The sequence below is a fragment of the Choloepus didactylus genome, chromosome 18 (assembly GCF_015220235.1).
Source record: "Choloepus didactylus isolate mChoDid1 chromosome 18, mChoDid1.pri, whole genome shotgun sequence".
Lineage (NCBI taxonomy): Eukaryota > Metazoa > Chordata > Mammalia > Pilosa > Megalonychidae > Choloepus > Choloepus didactylus.
The window spans coordinates 39,032,081-39,047,868 of record NC_051324.1 but is presented as its reverse complement, the minus strand read 5'-3'; positions in this window follow the sequence as shown (position 1 = coordinate 39,047,868).

The following is a 15,788-nucleotide window of genomic DNA, read 5'->3' as shown; positions in this document are numbered from 1 at the left end:
TCTCTCCACATGTTCTCCGGCACTTGTACCCCTCTGTTTATTTTTTAGACAGTTTATTCACACACCATACATTCCCTTCTAAGTAAACAAACAATGGTTCCTTGTATAATCACATACTTATCCATTCACCACCACTGTCTATGTGAGAACATTTCCATTTCTTCCACAAAGAAAGAGGAAGAGGTGAAAAAAGGAAAAAGAAAAAAAAATGATGACCAAAAAAGACAAGAAAAAATAAAATTAAAATAAAATAAAATACAATAAAAAGTCAGACAAGAACACCAATGCCAAGAATCCCATACCCCTCCCTTATGTCTCCCTCTTATAAACATTTAGCTTTGTATATATTGCCTTTGCTACAATTAATGGAAGCATATTACATGTTACTGTTAACTGTAGACTCTAGTTTGCATTGATTGTATTTTTTCCCCAATACCATCCCATTTTCAACACCTTGCAAAGTTGACATTCATTTGTTCTCCCTCATGTATAAACATTCTTATATTTGTACATTTAATCACAATCATTGACCACTGTGGGTTTTACTAAGTTATACCATCCCAGACTTAATCTTCTATCTTTCCTTCTGGTGTCTTACATACCCCTAACCTTCCTCTTTCAACTGTACTCATAGTCATCTTTGTTCAGTGTACTTACAATATTGTGCTACCATCACACAATATTGTGCTATCCATTTCTGGATCTATACAATCAGTCCTGTTGAACATTCTGTACTCCTTCAGCATCAAATGCCTGATCTTTACTCTCCTTCTATCTCCTGGTATCTTCATTTCTACACAAACCTCTCTCCTGTCTTTTCCTATCTGTCTGTAGCACTCCCTTTAGTATTTCTTGTGGAAAAGGTCTCCTGTTCACAAACTCTCTCAGTATCTGTTTATCTGTAAGTATTTTAAACTCCCCCTAATTTTTGAAGGGCAGTTTTGCCCGATATAGGATTCTTAGTTGGCAGTTTTTCTCTTTCAGTATCTTGAATTTATCATACCACTGCCTTCCCACCTCCATGGTTTCTACTGAGAAATCTGCACTTAGTCTGACTGAACTTCCCTTGTATGTGACAGATCACTTCTCTCTTGCTGCTTTCAGAATTCTCTCTTTGTCTTTGCCATTTTGACAATCTGATTAGTAACTGTCTTGGAGTAGGTCTATTTGGATCAATTCTGTTTGGGGTACACTGCACTTCTTGGACCTGTAAACATCCCTTTTCCCCTCTCTTCTCCTTCTAGGAAACCTATAACATGTATATTCATGCACTTCATGTTGTCATTCAGTTCCCTGAGCCCCTGCTCCTATTTTTCCATTCTTTTCCCTATCTCTTCTTCTGTGTGTGTAGGATTTCAGATGCCCTGTCCTCTAGTTCAGTATCCTTTCTTCTGCCTCTCCAAGTCTGCTGTTGTATATCTCCATTGTGTTTTTCATCTCTTCTATTGTGCCTTTCATTCCCGTAAGTTCTGCCATTTGTTTTTTCAAGCTTAACGAATTCTTCCTTATGGTCACCCAGTGTCTTCTTTTTATCCTTCATCTATTTTGTCATATTCTCCTTCAACTCATTGATTTGATTTAGAAGATTTGTTTTTTTTTCTAATTTTATTTTGAAATAAATTCAAAGTTATAGGAACAGTTGCAAAAACAATACAAACACCATACACAGAACTCCAGCATACCCTGATCCCCCTCCCCTGATACCCCAATCCACCAACTTTAACATGCTGTCACACTGCTATTTCTTTCCCTCCCTATCTATCATCCATCATCTATTGCTCTGTTAGAAGATTTGTTTTAACATCTTTAATTGGCTTTTTCAACTCTCGAATCTTAGTTGAGGTATTAGTTTGTTCCTATGACTGGGCCTTATCTTTGTGTTTCCTGGTGTGGCTTGTGATTTTTTTGTTGTCGAGGCATTTGATTTTCTTGATTAGTTTATTTTGGAGGTTGTTTTCTCTCTTTTGCCTTGGGTTTTCTTGTTGGTTTTCTTTGATCTCTATATTTCTTTGTTTCTCTCACTGACCATTTGTCAGATTGGCTCTGCCCCCCAGTCTTCCCCCAAAATCAGGCACCCATCTGGCCTGCCACAGGGATGTGAGGTAGGCACTGGGCACCCTAACCAGTTCACTGTGTGTGGTAATATAGATCTGCTGGTTTCCAGTGGTATTCTGTTTTCTGCTGGTCAGCAAGACCTGGGTTTGTTTTAGAACCCTGCTTTGACAGCTGAGGTGTCCATATTTCTCAGCCAAAACTGGGCTGGGTTTCTGTGCGTGGCATGTAGACCAGCTCCTGTGGTCCTAATAAAAGTATCTGAAGCATCTTTTTCAAATGTTTCTTTTCCCTTGCACTTTCTGGACTATCCAGCAGATGGCACTGTTCAGTAACTTAATCATCCTCAGAGGCTGCTTTGCCTCTGAGCACAGGCTGCATCTACACAGATGGGATTCCTGTGCCCTCACTTTGCTGGCCAAAATCTGGCTCAATGTGGGGCTACACCTGTGGCAGAGTACTCCTTCATCTGACCCAGTACTCCAGCCATCCCAAAGGCAATGAAAAGGCCACTGGCTGCTGCTTCCCTCAAGGGTGGGGGAAGGGTTTTCAGACCCAGGGCTGGAAATGCAGTCTCTGTCCATGTTTTCTCAGTCTCTTTATCCCTCACTGACTTGGGCCTTGAAATGTCCTCCCCTGTCCTCTGGGTTTTCAAACAGTGTGCATATGTCTCAGTGCTGTCAGAGATATTTAAATCTGTGTCCCTGGTGGGAGGGGTCCCGTCTCCATGCCTCTCCCACATGGAGACCAAGTGAGGGGGAGGGGCAGGACCAGGTGGTCCAGGACAGAAGATTCCTACCTGATATTTCTTCAAATTGGCCTATGCAGGGTCCTTCTCCAGTCTATATCCTCTTCCAGAGTTTCAAACAATTCAAAACTGTCCTTTTTTTTTCATTGAATTTCTGGAGAGGAGTTTTCTTGAGCTGTTTATGTCACCACATTGATGATGTCACCTGGTTAATTTCTTCATGCCCAAAGGTCCTAAATCGATTCCATGACTTGATTCCTATGGCTCGTATTTCTTCTACATTGTCTTCTCTCTCAACCAACATCCATGGCTTCAGGAGGGAATTCCCAATTATTAATTGACTGAAGAAGAAAAGCTCAGGCTTCGCTTACAGATAGTTCTGTATCTTATGCATGCATCACCTGAGAACCGACAGCTACAGCACTACAGCCCCACTTTGAGACATCACTGAAATATGGTAGTGAAGGAAAAATCTTCCCATATATAAGAAAAATTGAAGTATAGACTGTAAGCTTTATATCTATGTTAAATTACTTGAATGTGATAGCTGTACTTAAGGTAATTGATTACGTAAGTGTAATATCCTAACATTCTTGTTCATAGGAAATGGACATGGAAGTGTTATGTGTTCAAGGAGTATGATGTGTACAACCTGCACTCAAATGTTCAGAAAACAGATGATTGATTGATTGATAGGTAGGATGATATGGCTTTTGCCTCTTCTTTTCTTTAGAAGCAAGTTGCTAGATCCATCCCACATTCAAGTGGAGGAGATTACACAAGAGCATCAATACCAGGAGGCAGAAATCACTGGGAGCCAATTTAGAAGCTGTGTACCACAGTGGGCCAATACTTAATTTTCTCACAATTGCCTCTACCTTCCATCCCCTCAGAGCTCTTTTTGGGAGGAGAGTCAGGAAAAAGCATTGTGATGTGGGGCTTCTTAGGCTCTCCTCACTCCTCACACCCTGCAGTGGGGGGTGGGGGGGCATGAGCTCACAGGGGTGTTTTAAGTTGCTTCTGGAAGCTGGAACTTTCCAGTATCTCAAGCCTTCTCATCCTCTGACAATTTGGTCCCAATTAACCACATCTAACATATTAACAATGCATCATAGTCTTTGAGCATTTATTATATGCAAGATGCTTTATGTGGATTTTCACATCTAATTCTCCTAGTCTTCTCAGTGACATAACAATAATTATTGCCATTTTAAAGAAGAGAAAACTAAGGCTTGGAGATGTCACATAACCTGGCCGTGGTCCCACAGCTAATAAGTGAAAAATCTAGGATTTAAGTAAATGAAGCAAAAAAGCATGAGAATGAAAACCACCTGCCAAGGATGGGGGCAAGAAACAAGCAAAGGTTCCAAGGCCATAGATGAGACTATAAAGCTGTGGTGCTAGCCCCAGATCAGGTACCTTTGGATTTACTAGTAAAATAAGCCCCTACTTGATTCAGCCAGTGTAGTTTCTTTTTTTTTTTTTTTTAACATGGAGTCAAATGCAATCCTGCTACTGACAGCAGCTGAACCCAAGGGCCTTAATGAAATCACCCAGGGGAAGAGTAGACTGGGAAGAGAGGCGGGCCCCGGAAAAATCCTCTGGGAAGCTGCAACACTTAATGGCTGAGTAGAGGAGGCTGATGTGCAAGGGACTTGGAGAAGAAGGAGGAAACCTGAAACTAGTGCTGGAGAAAGGAATACTTGGAAATATCTCCAAGACCAGGCAGCAGCGGGATTAAGAGCACCAGTTTTGTAGCCATATTACCAGGCTCCTTCCTGGCTGGGTCACTACTAGCCAGGTGGCATTAGGCAATTGACTTAATAGTTCTGTGCTTCCACTTCCTAATTTGTTAAATGGGGATAATAATAAAGTTACTGTGATGATTAAATGTGTAGGACTTAGACCAGTGCCTGGCATAAGGTAAACTCTCAGCCAATGTTAGTTGCTATTATTATTAATCATTCCACAGAAAGAGGAAGGAGAACTTTTAAAAACATTGTTTTTTGTACAGGCTAGTCCCTTGGGCAACCCAGTAAATGGTTTTATCCTCCATGGGATGAACATTAGTCACAGACAGGCCTAATGAAAAACTGTTCTCTCTGAAGTGTTGCCGAGTTCCTCCTAGCCTGGCTGGCTTGTTCTGTGTCACACACTGGCAACATATTTCCATTCAGGGAAACATTCGTTGAACCCCTTTTCATGTGCAAGGACTGTGTTGGGTAATAGTGGGATAGAAAGATGAATACATATGGCAAGCATGTGTGTGTGTATGTGTGTCCATGTGTAATATCTCTGGGGCACCAACCACAACTATTACACTCTTGTTTCTACTGGACTTGAACCAGGGAAGATAGGAACCTGAGAGGGACCTTGTAAAGCCTGAGAGTGAAGCTTAGTTGGCAAACAGCAGAGCCCAGAGACAGAGAGAAAGGGAGTCGCAATGACATATTCAATCCTCAGATCAAATAACACTTGGACGGAGAAGTAGCCAAATTTTTAGCTACAGGATCCAGTAAATTGCTTAAACCAGTTTGAATTAGATTTCCCTTCACTTGCAACTGAAACAACTGTAAATGATGCAAGTGATAATGAGTTAATATTTGTCTCCTGCCTGCCTTAAAGTTCACTAATTGCTTTCTTCAGAGTCATTAATGCCTAATTGAATGGACTGTTGAAATTGCATAGCTAGCCAGTTTCAGAAGCAGGAGTTAAACTTAGGCATCTATTTAAAAATTATTTTTTGGAAAATTTCAAACAAATACAAAAGTAGAGAGAATAGTATATAACAAACCCTTATGTATCCATCACTCAACTTCAACAGTTATCAAATCATGACCAAATTTATTTCAATTATACCCCTGTCCTTTGACTAGATCACCTTACAGGAAAGCCCAGGCTTAATTTCATCTATAAATATTTCAGTATATATCTCTCAAAGTTAAGGACTCCTTTTTAAATTTTTTAAAACTTTTTATCATGGAGGATTTGAGACATACACAGAAGTAGAAGTAGGCAGGAGAGTATAATGAACCCCCAGGTACCCAATAACCATCCACAAAGGCAAGGCCTTCCCTACCCACAACCCTATCCACTCTCTCCCCTCCAAAATCGTTATGGAACAAATTTCAGATATGTCATCCGTAAACATTTCTGTATGATTCTCTAAAAGTTAAGAATAGTGAAAAAACACCCCCCCATACACATACACAAATTAACAAAAATTTCCTAAGATCACCAAATATCTAGACAGTTGCATATGTTTTCTTGATTATCTCATAAATATTTTTCTAAGTTGATCAGATTGAATCATGATCCAAATAAGGGCCACACGTTGTCATTGGTTGAAGTGACTCAAGTCTTTCATCTAGGATTCTCTTCCATCTCATTTTTTTGACCGGGCGTTTAAAAAAAATTGTTGTTAAAAAAAATTGTTAATCCTATGGAGTTTCCTACTGTCTGGACTTTGCTGATTTTATTCCTGTAGTGTCATTTAACAATGTTCCGTTATCCCCTGTATTTCCTATATATTGGTTGTTAGATCCATTAACTTGAACAAATTCAATATTCACTTTTTTTTTTTGGCAAGACTACCTCTTAGTATTGTGTACCTCCAAAAGGGGGCATGTAACATCTCTTCACCTCTTTTGATCTTTTGATCACTGCCTATATTCATTATTTCATCTGAGTTTGCCAAATGAATCTCTCCCTGTTCTTTATCTATTAGCTGGAATACTTCCCCTCATCAGCTTTATTAACCCACATGCCATACAATTCACTCATTTAAAGTGTATAATTCAATGGTTTTTAGTATATACACAGAGTTGTGTAGTCATCACAACAATCTAATTTTAGAAAATTTTCATCACTCCAAAAAGAAACCCTTTACCCATTAATAGTCACTTCCCATTCTGCCCCACCTCCTTACCTCTATGCCTCCACTGATCTACTTTCTGCCCCTACAGATTTGCCTTTTGTGGACACTTCATATAAATGGTATCATCGAATATGTAGTCTTTTGTAATTAGCTTCTTTCTCTTAGCCCAGTGTTTTCAAGGTCCATCTATGTGGTAGCATGTATCAGTACTTTATTTTTGTTGTTGAATAATATTCCATTGTACATGGATATTCCACATTTTATTTATCCATTCATTAGTTGATGGACATTTGGTTTCCAGAATCTCAATTCTATTTCACTGACCTACATGTCTATCCTGCCCATACCACACTGTCTTGATTATTGTGGCTTTGTCATAAGTTTTAAAATGAGGAAGTGAGAGTCCTCCAATGTTGTAATTCTTTTTCAAGATTGTTTTAACTATTTTAGGTCTCTTGCACTCCAATTTTAACTCTAGGATCAGCTTGTCAATTTCTGCAAAATGCCCAGCTGGCATTTTCTGAACACTTGAATGTAAGTTGTGGACATCATGTTCCTTAAACACTTAATACTGCCATATACACTTCCAGCTTCTTTACTTTTTTTGAAAAAAAAGTAAACTTAAAAACTTTAATTAGAATAATGGTTACTAAAGATACACTCTTTTTTTTCCATGCAAACACTTATTTATATTTGTAGTGGTACTCTGTGGGTTACATGCCTTTAAACGACCACTTTCCATCATGTCTGCCTTCAATGCGGCCCTGATACTTATAAACCCATTAATGAACCATCATCACCCCTGTCCATTCCCACACCTTTAAGTTTACCCTCATTATCATGTCTGTAATATTACACTAGCTACTATCTACCTCTAGGTCCAGACACTGATTTTACATTGTTCAGGGAGTTCACATTAGTGGCAACATACAATATCTCTCCTTTTGTGTCTGCTTATTTCACTCAGCATTATGTCTTCAGGGTTCATCCATGTTGTCATATGGCTCAGGAATTCATTCCTTCTTACTGCTACATAGTATTCCATCATACGTATATACCACATTTTTTTATCCACTCATCTATTGAAGGACATTTGGATTGTTTCCATCTCTTGAAAGTTGTGAACAATGCTGCTAAGAACAATGATGTGCAAATGACTGTTCATGTCACTGCTTTCATATCTTCTGGGTATATACCAAAAAGTGAGATTGCTGGATCATAGAGTAACTCGGTATCTAGCTTTCTGTTATCAGCAGCAGGAAATTCCAACAAATTCGACATCCAACTTCCAATTTAGTTGCCTCAAGTATAAAGGAAAATAAAGGAAATGCGGAGTGGGTGTTAAGACTTCTCCCATATTATCTTATTTCCAGGGATTACTGCTCCTACCCCAAGAACTATTAAAAGGTCCTCTTGAGAGAACTGCAACCAAAAATAAAGTGGCATTGGCATCTCTGGGGGCACATTTAACTCTGCTCCTACAAGCATAACCTGCTTTAATTTGCTGAACCCCAAGTCAAGCCCTATTTTCATCAGGGCTGGGAAAGAGAAACCACTGAGAAAATATTTTAAAATAATGATGTCAATCAAGAAAACCAAAGCAAAATATGCTGAGCCAAAAGAGGGTTGTGTTAGAAAATACTTTTGTTACAGTAAATCAAACCCAATGAAAACATATAATCTTTGGGGTTCAGACCTGCAAAATGTTAAGATCTAGGAATCAGGCTGAGATTGGATACCAAGGTTTTTTTCCTTCTTCAAAAATGTGGTCCCTTCTGGAGGCAGGGAAAGGAGTATAATAATTTCCTGTGATATTTATGAGCAACCCTGGTATTTGATCGTTCCTGCCATTAGAATGTGTCAGCAGTCAAAATCATGGTCAGATGCTAAAGCAAAGAGCTGCACCCACCTGGCCTAAGGAGTCAAAAATCATCACCAACAAGTAATGTGGTTTGGTATCCTCTGGGTACACAGAGTTCCCCTTGGACCAGATCACCCCTATCACTAGCCTCTCTGCCAAACTATGTGTGAATGCTCCAGACAGTTCTGTAAGATTCCCTCTTTCCCACCAACTTATCCTGGATCGAGTCCTCAAGTGCTTATATGGTAACCTCTCAACCTAGTTGAAGAGGGGCCATCCAATTCGTGCCTGTACATGGCGAGATGTGTTAACCAAAGCCAGCTGCCTCTTGCCACCTGCACAGCTCTGAACTATGTTGTATCATCAGTTGCTGTTCACCCGGGGAAAGCAAATAAACAAAGGCAAATATTGTTTTAGGCAAAGCCTTCTAACAGAAGCATCAAATTGGTTATGGAAGAAAGCATACAGTACACCCAAGCCAATGTAATTAAAAAGAAACATGGAACCATCCTCTGACATTCTGTTAATATAAATAATTATCCATCAGCTAGCCAAGTTATCCACTTACAAGTGGACTTCAGGATGTTTCTGATGTTGTAAGTCTTTTTACAGAATAGGCATTTCACCTCTACGGTTGATTGTAGAACTTGGCAATGAAATCTCCACTTCCTTGGGGGGAAAAAAGTACTCCATTTAACATTACTCAGTGATGGGGGAGGGGTTCTAAAATGGATTTAATATTATATTCCAGTGTGTTCCACCAAAATAACAACTGGTTGTTATCTTGTGCTTTTTGTGCTTTTTCTTTAAAAGCCACCTGGCTCCCGCCACAGCCCCAGGAAAACTGCTTTTGTTCCTTGTGCACGTTCCCTTTAAGAGTTGTTAGCGTTTCCCCTGGTGAATTTCCATGTGCCCTCTGGACTAATTGGCACGATGTGAGAATTTTCCAATTTGGAAGGTGAAAGAGCCTGTTCTCCAGGGAAGACTCTTGAAGGTAATTGCTCTCCGAGAGGTGCCCACCTTTGTCAGCCTTGGCGAGGATGAATCCCTCTCGCTGTTAGGTGGAGCTAGAAACCCACAGTGGGAGCGCAGGGACAGACTTGCCGAGACTTCTGAAACCAGTGACCTTTCCAAACCGAGGAAGTAGGGAAAGGCCAGGGCAGGCAGAAGCCACTCAACTTCCCTCCAAGCCAGACGCAAGGCTGTTGGTATAATGGACGTTTCTGCTGCTTTGCTTTTCCCAGGGAGCGTCGGTTAAGGGGCGCTGGGGGAGGGAACTAACGTGTTTACCAGGACTCCTCGAGGAGGGACGCACTTATTTGGAAGAATTACTTAAACAAAGCTCCTGGAACAAAGCTCCTGGACTGGAGGGCGGCACCCCGAGGGTGTGCTGGGTAGGAAAAGATGGTGGCTGACCCGAGTAAGGCTCCGGGAGGAATTTGCGTGTGTCCACGGCATGAGCGGGGGAGGGTGAGAAGAAAAGAGGCAGAGAAGAGAGAAGTGCTCTCTGGGGGCCCCCTCCCCACGCCTCACCCCTCCCCATCCCTGGGGCTGGAGGGGGGTGGGATGTGTGGGAGAAAGAGGCCAAGGGAGGGGGCAAACAAACGGGTGGCAGCTGAAGAGCTTCAGAGAATAAAAATAAAATTGCTGTTTTCTGTGATTGGGAACTGTAAATCCCTTTCCCCTGCTCTGCTTTGAAATCTTTAGTAAAGTTTACAACGTTCACTTTTTCTTGAGTGTGCACAAGTGCGTTTTTCCTGGGGAAACAGGAGGTGCTGAGTTCTGTGGTCTGTTGACATGAGGTGGAAAAGAGGGAGCACAGCTGGATGCAGGAGGCGGGAAAGCCCCTGCTGGGTTTTGGCACTTTTGTTCCTCTGTGTGCTGGAAAATGGCGGAAAGGGTATCACGGTTGTTTTTAGTTGGAGAAATGGAGACTCAAAGCTGAGTTGAAGGGCGGCACTCAAGATGAGGACGCCGGGCTAGGTATGCATTCAGCATTGCCTGACCCCAAACTCTTGCCTTAATTTTCTGTGTAGTCACATCCGGCCCCTGCCCCTGGACAGGGCCTTTAGAACTATGGGAATTAGCTGGCAGGAGCTGTCGGCTGCCATTTCTGATAGGAGGAGAATCGCATGGGTTTGATGACTCCTAGCTCTGCCATTTGCTAGCTGAGCGATCTTGGACAAGGTATTCAGATTCTCTGTACAGCAATCTCTTCATCTGCAAAAGCAAGACAAAAGTAGTACCTTCTTTATAAGATTATTGGGGGGTGTAAAGGAGATTATATACATTAAAGTTTTAGAACAGTGCCTGACCCATAGAAAATAATAAATGCTAGTTGTTGTTATTATTTTTTCTAACGACCACCTGAGACAGTGCCATAAAGGGCCCTAGAGCTCAGCAACGCTGAGGCTATTCATTTGTCTGTCTTTCTGATCCACAGAAAGAGTTCAAGCACCGGAGCAAAACAGACTCGGTTCCAATCCCAGTTCCGCCCCTTTCCATCTTTGCCACTATGGGTAAATTATTTAACCTTTCTGGGAAAGCCGTTAATCATGCCTCCCAGCAGGGTTGTTGGACATGTGAGTGGACGTGAAAAGGGCCTGGTTAAGTGCTGTCCATCTAATTGATCCTCATGAGATGGTCCCTGATTCCCACACCTGCTCTGCTTGGTTGTACATATTCTAAGTGGCCCCAGAGTCTCCTAAGCCATCAAACTTTTCCCACATCTGGTTTAATTTCAGCTGGAGTTAAACTAACATGGTGGGAATTGGTGGTGTTGTCTGGGAACCTAACTGGCCTCACTTAGCATCTGGCTGCTGCAGGTTGACTGAAGTATGATTCAAGCCACTCTGTGTCAGTTGGCAATGGGGGCTGTTTTGAGAAATGTGGGGAAACCTAAGTGGGAATAAACCAAGTCAAACATGTTTATTATGAGCAAAAATTTCCCTTTCCCCTTCAGCTGCAGACAGGTTTTCACGGTGGCTATGCATGAGATCTCCCCAAAGGCTTTTGTCTCTCCACCCAGAGGTATCCCCAAAGGCTTTTGTCACCCAGTGCTGCCGCCTGTACTGCTTACTCCCCCTAGGATGCTGTTCCGGTTTGCTAATGCTGCCATTATGCCAAATACCAGAAATGGATTGGCTTTTATAAAGGGGGTTTATTTGGTTACACAGTTATAGTCCTAAGACCATAAAAGGGTCCAAACAAAGGCCTCAACAGTAGGATCCTTCACTGAAGTACACCGATGGTGTCCAGAAAACCTCTGTCATCTGGGAAGGCATGGGCACGTGGCTGGCATCTGCTTCAGGGTTCCTGTTTCAAAATGGCTTTCTTCCAGGATGTTTCTCTCTAGGCGTCTGGGGGTGTTTTCTTAGTTTCTTGGGGCAAACTCTGGGCTAGTGTCACCAAAGTGTCAGCAAAAGTCTGCTTTCAGTGGCCATCCCCAAGATGTCTCTAAGCTGCAGCACCAAGCTCCTTCTGTCTGAGCTTTTATAGGGCTCTGGTAAAGAAATCAAGACCCACGCTGAAAGGGCGGGGCCACGCGTCCATGGAAATAATCTAATCAAAAGTTTCAACTACAGTTGGGTGAGTCACATCTCCATGGAAACAACCTAATCCCAATATCCCATAAGATTGGATTAAAAGATCATGGCTTTTTCTTGGGAGACATAATATATCCAAACTGGCACAGATGCCAAGCCCCATTTAGACTCTCCAAAAACCCAGTCACCAACACAATCTCTGCTCATCCATATGACAGATAGGAGTGAGAGTTGCCAGAAGGAGACGAGATGAGATGGAACACAGATGACGATCACACAAAACCCCACTACCACAGGAGAGTCTATAAAGTGGGGGAAACATCCACTTTTGTGCCTGCCTTACGAGCCCCACTTACTGTGTGCTTGTCATGTGCCAGGCACTGTTCTAAGTGCTTTCCTCTATTAACTTGTTTAACCCATACCCTGTGAGCTGGAACTATTATTCTGACCATTTTACAGATGGGGAAGTTGAGGTCAAGCAAGTTGAAATATCTGTCCCGAGACGACACAGTTAATAAGTGGCAGTGGTGAGATTCGAACCCATGCAGCCTATATCTGGAGCCCGTGCTCTTAACCATGATGTTATACACACTAAAATGGGTCCATATATGTGAAATTACATTGGAAACATCTATAGAAAATATAGATTAGAATTCGTGTTCCATTGACAATAGATAGAAGTATTACACTTTTAAAATTACTATTATTTTTTTAGTGTCATTTAACCCATTGCTTCCAGAAATCTTTCCCTTTGGATATTTCAGAGGCACCAAAAACTAAATATTTCTAAAAACAAATGCTTAGTTATTCTTTCCTATCCTCCCCCCACTCCCAATCTGTTTCCTTGCTTTCAAACCACGTTGTGGCAAATGGCTGTACTCAGGTGTCCAAGTTGCAAACCTGGGAATCGCCTTGGATGCGCCTCTCTCACCCCCACATTCAATTCATGGCCAAGACCTGTTGCTCCTACCCTGTTCTTCTCTTAAATTTGTCTGCCTCCACTCCCAGGGCTACTTCCTTGGGGGAGGGTGCTATTAGCCCCCACGGATCGTTGTAACTCTCTCGGAACTGCTGGCTCTGCCTCCAGTGCTCTCCCATCCATTATCTACCGTGAAGCTACAAGGATTTTTTTTTTCTGAAATGAATCTGTTCATGCCGCTCCCCTTGCAACCCATAGGTAGCCCCCGGACATCTTCCGGATCATGTCTAAACTCCTTCCTGTGCCTGACAAGGGTCTTGATGACCTGGATCCACATTTCTGGCCTCATTTCTGGCCCCCTGCCCCCACACCTTTACTCTTCAGCTCCCGGTGCTGCGCCCCTCCCACCCCAGGATCTCCGTGCATGTTCTTGCTTTGCTTTCAGTGCTGACTTCTCCCTTGGGCTCAATAGGGACCCATGAAATATTTTGATTTCTTTATAATCAGAAGGAGAAAAATCTTTTTAGATCAAAGAAATATATATTTAATATATGTAATAGTAGTATGATTATATATGTTTGTTCTAGTTTGCTAATGCTGCCAGAATGCAAAACACCAGAAATGGATTGGCTTTTATAAAGGGGGTTTATTTGGTTACACAGTTACAGTCTTAAGGCCATAAGTGTCCAAGGTAACGCATCAGCAATCGGGTACCTTCACTGGAGGATGGTCAGTGGTGTCTGGAAAACCTCTTTTAGCTGGGAAGGCATGTGGCTAGTGTCTGCTCCAAAGTTCTGGTTTCAAAATGGCTTTCTCCCAGGACGTTCCTCTCTAGGCTGCAGTTCCTCAAAAATGTCACTGTTAGTTGCTCTTGGGGCCTTTGTCCTCTCTTAGCTTCTCTGGAGCAAGAGTCTGCTTTCAACGGCTATCTTCAAACTGTCTCTCATCTGCAGCTCCTGTGCTTTCTTCAAAGTGTCCCTCTTGGCTGTAGCTCCTCTTCAAATAGCCACTCACAGCTGCACTGAGTTCCTTCTGTTTATCAGCCCATTTATATGGCTCCACTGATCAAGGCCCACCCTGAATGGGTGGGGCCATGCCTCCATGGAAATATCTCATCAGAGTTATCACCTATAGTTGGGTGGGGCACATTTCCATGCAAACAACCTAATCCAAACATTCCAACTTAATTCCCACTGATATATCTGCCCCACAAGATTGCATCAAAGAATATGGCTTTTTCTGGGGGACGTGATACATTCAAACCAGCACAATGTTTAATTCATTAATTTATTTTTTAATGAAGGAAGGGGTCCATGAAAGACATAATGTGGCTCTGTTGCTTTGGACACATTTCTCACCATGTCTGCTCCCCTGGCTGATGCTTTCTCATCAGTCCAGGTGTTAGCTCATAACTCTTGCCCTCCAGGAAGCCTTTTCTAACCCCCAAACTGGAGTAAGGCCATACTAGCTGCTCCCCGGACACCCTGCACTTGTCTATGCAATAGCACATGTGATGAAGGATGGCGATGGCCCCATTGCCTAGAAACTCCTTGACAGGTGGCTTCTGTCTGGGTCACCCCTGTGGCCCAGCACCTGGCACATTGTATATGCTCAATAAATAACTATTAAATGAATATTCTGCTGGCAGAAGTTTAAAATTGATACAAGCTTCAGGGCAGCAGTTTGAGTGCATGTGTCAAAAACCCTTGAAATGTGTATGTTCTTTGACCCAGCAATTTCGTAAGGAGAAGCAGCACAGCAAAGTCGGAGCCTGGGGCCCTGGAGGCAGGCAGCCTGGGTTGGAATCCCATCGCTGCCAGTTACAGCTGTGTGACCTTGAGCAAGTTACTGGCTTAATCTTAGTTCCTCAATTTCCTCATCTGTAAATTAAGGTAAAAAATAGTTCCCAATCTCATAGGGTCCTAGGAAAATCAAATGAGTTAATATTTGGAAAGCACTTAGAAAAATGCCTAACATATAGTCAGTAACTGCAAAAAAAAAAGTGTAACAAAAAATGAGGATTTATCTTAAGGAAATACTGAATGATGCAGATTATGCTTTAGTTTTGTGGCAGGGTTAAATCTTCAAACGTCAAAATACATGTGTTTTATATATTTCTCTCCCACCTGCTTTTTCACTGCACCCTGAGGGCTGGTTTGCTATCCCCCCTCCTCGTAGCCACATAAAAGCAGTTGCTGGACTGAGGACAAGGAAGGGTCTAGAAGCCACTTGCAGAGCATTGTCTCTCCCCTCCAAGGCAAGATCAGACCTGGACCAGGGGATGGGTGGAGAGAGGAGAAGGAGGGACGGTGTAGGCAGGGAGGAAGGCGAGGGGACATATGAACCCTCAAGGACTCTGGAGAAGACCCTGCATTTGGGGGATGGAGCCAGGAGTCGAGGTGACCTGCTCCCCCACTGGCCCAGGACACTTGTAATCCCCCCTGGCTGGGGGGCCAGGACTTAGCCTGCAGAGACCTCTCTCTCCGCTTCTGTCACCACCAATGAGGACCTAATCACTAGGGAATTTCTTTCTGAACTGGAGCAGCACTGGACATACCACCACCATTATAATTACAAGGATGTTTATTAAAGTTATATTATTATAATAGTAAAAAATGGAAACAATCTAATAGTATGGGATCAGTTAAATAAATAATGGTATTTTCATATAATAGAACATTATACAGGCAATAAAAATGAAGTTATAGAAGAATCGTAAGGTCATGTAAGTAAAAAAGTGCAAATCACATATATGTAGCATATACCATTCAAATGTTTTATATACA